We start from the raw sequence: 3,254 nt of genomic DNA on the forward strand, positions 1-3,254 counted from the left end.
CACTGGGGTGCTGCCAGGAGCTGAGTTTTCAGCTCTGCCCCAATCCTGGCAAGGGTTGGCTTGGCCGGAGAGTAATGCACCCAGACTGAGAAGTTTGTGCTGGGCGCGCTCAGTGGAATAGGGGCAAATGGCCATATGGGACATATGCCCATATCGCACTGACTGCGCACACGCCCTACAAACCCCTCCGTAGTCGCCTCCTGGGGGTGTTGAGGTGCCCTCGGTTGCCATGGCTGGTATTTCAGGTAGGGTCACGTCGGAGTTGGTGCTTGACAGGGATGCCTTCCCGTGGTGATACCAAAACAGCTGAGCATTCCCAAAGACCACTCCTCCTCTGCTCTGCCAGTCCTGAGCAAGGAGACTGCTGCAGACGGGAACTTCAGTCTGCAATTCACGGTATGAAATTCACATTGAGAATTTGAGATGAACCTGGGGGTGCAACCAGAACAACGTTAATGTTCACAGCTCGTTCTTGATTCAACAGGTCAAAAAATTTACTTGCTAGAGAAAGGCGATTCCAATCACCGTTTGCTGAAATATATTTTTATAACAATAAACATTTCTGAAATACCCATCCGAGGAGGAGACCCCGGGGAGGGCGAGACACCCACCCCAAGAGGAGGCAACAGGGAGGTGCACAGGGGCCTCGTGCCACACCGGCCCATGTCCCCCGATACCATATGCCCCTCTTCCACTCATCCAGACCAGCGGGAAGTGCATTGCCCAGGTGCATCACCCTACAACCAGGACAGCACTCACCAGACTCGGGGTGGGACTTGTTTCTATGCAGTCCCACGCAGGCCCTCAGTAACGTTCAGCAGACTTGCCACAAGAGGAGGAACGACCACCAGTCTTCCCAATGTACAGGGGTGTATAAAAGCCCGTGTTACTTAGAGGCAAAGTGGGAATCCTCTCTTTGGCTCAGAGGCAACATGCGTGCATATCAAGCACGAAAGCCTGAGTTCAAATCCCGGCCAGACCAGTGATTAATTTCTTAAGTTTCATTTCAGTTATTACATTTGGGTGGCAGCAGCATGGGATGTGAGGCGGGGCTTGGTTGGCAATTTGATGTTGTTTCTTGGTTAGCTGACAGCGTCCCTGTCCTTACATCCCGTGGAATGGGCTGTTTCGGTGTGGTCCACAGCCTACCCATGGTGGTCTCCGATGCTTACACTACCTTGTGTGCTTGAAACTAACCAAATTAATCACCAAGGGTAGAAAAGAGTGATGTAATGGGGTGTATAAAAGCCTACATTACTTAGAGGCAAAGTGGGGATCCTCTGTTTGGCTCAGTGGTAACATGCGCGCATATGAAGTGCGAGGGCCTGAGTTCAAATCCCAGCCAGACCAGTGATTAATTTGTTAAGTTTCATTTCAGTTATTTCACCAGTCCTGCACACCCCAAGGGGAGCAGTGGCACAGTAATGTCCACTGGACTTGCTGTAGAGGAAGCGTCAAACGGATCTCCCTCCTCTGCCACCCACCTACAGGAGCAGGGGCACGGCAACGTTCACTGGACTTGCCGTTGGAGGAACGTCCACCGGACTTTACCCAACTGTCGTCCCAGGGAAGGGAGCAGTGCCTTGGTAGCATCCACTGGACCTGCCATACTGGACTTGCTGGACAGGAGCGTCCACTGGACTTCCTTCCTCCACCACCCCTGATGGGAGCCTTGTTAATGCCCACTAGACTTGCCAGGTGGAGGGAGCATCCACCGGATCTCCTTCCACTGCCCTGGAATGGAGTTCTGGCAACTTCCACCGGACTCACCAAGCTGAGGGAACAATCACCGGTCTCCCCTCCTCCACTACCTCAGAGGCTTCTGCCGAGGGCAGCATCCCTGGCTTGGCCCGCCCCTCCAGAGGCTGAGCAAGACGCTCCTCACGCTTCCCCCATACCACTAGGGGTGGAGATTGCTCCACTACAGAGTTCTGGTTGGAGGACGTCTGGATTGGACCCGTCATGAGCCTGGGCATCCTGTCCCTGCAGCTGAGCCCTCGATGCCCCCAGCAGCTGTCGGACTCCCCGGAAGTGAACGGCCCCAGGCAGCTCCTGACGGCCTCCCCTTAATTCCCAGCTAGACCGCAGCCCCCAACCCTAGGCCAGGACCAGCCCGGACCCTCCACTAGGACTCCCACCACTTCCAAGGGCAGGCCCGAGCAGTGCACCTATTTGGCCCCTGCCCCAAGGGCCACCACACTCCTGAGGGTCCTGCCAGGAGAGGACCATCCACAACCCCGTCCTTCAGTCCACACCGGACACCCGACTAAGCAGCCCGAGACGAGCGCCTCCCACAAGAGTGCGCCCCACATGGCCCCCCCTCCCACACCTGGCTGCCACCTGCACCTACCTGTGATTTAGTCTCTATGTTCCACTTGTGTACCAATTAGTGTTGTATTGTGTTACATGTGTTGTGCAGTCCATTGTATTTTTGTAAGGTAATATACAAGTAAGACTGGTTAGCCTGTGTTTGAGCCCAATTCCTTTGCTGCATGCTATTGCCCGGTCCTGAACAAAGGAACCCAAGTCTGTGTTGGTGTTCTGTGTTCAAGAAGTTGAGCCCTGAACACGCTGCATAACAATTTCAATCTCATAGCATAACATAGCATAGTCCCTCACGGTGGCTGTATGATTAGTAATGCTGCCTGTGAAGCTGCCCCAGCATGTTAGCACCAGACCAGCCTCAGGGTTCGAATCCTGGTGTGGGCAGCTGGGCTTTATGGCTAGGGTCACTTGACTGGGTGCACGTCCACCCTCTGTGGGTCAGTAGGTATAATGAGTGAAATACCAAGGGGGGACCACAGGGAGGCACGGGAAGAGCCTGAGGAAGACAGGCATACGTCCCCAACCACCACGCACCCCTCTTCCCCTCAATGGAATCCACGGGAGGTTGGTCACTCTGCTGCATTACCCTCTACCTGGATCAGTGCTCACCAAGACGGGCAAATTCTGTGTACCAACAGACTCCCCAAGTAGGACCGTGATGATGCCCACCATGTTAGCAGGACTGCGATGACGCCCACTGTGCTCGCCAGGGAGGGAACGCCCACTGTGCTTCCCTCATCTGCAGTCCCAGGGTATAGCAGAACCGAGGCAGCGCCCACCGTGCCTGTCGGGAAGGGAATGCCCACCGTGCTTCCCTTGTTTGCAGCCCCCGCTGGGAGCAGGACCGCAGCAACGCCCACCATGCTTGCTGGGGAGAGGATGCCCACTGTGCTCCTCTCACCTGCAGTCCCAGGGTATAGCAGAACCGC

Source organism: Coenobita brevimanus, chromosome 50 (genome assembly GCF_032717465.1).
Source record: "Coenobita brevimanus isolate Jiangsu-jjx chromosome 50, ASM3271746v2, whole genome shotgun sequence".
Classification (NCBI taxonomy): Eukaryota; Metazoa; Arthropoda; class Malacostraca; order Decapoda; family Coenobitidae; genus Coenobita; species Coenobita brevimanus.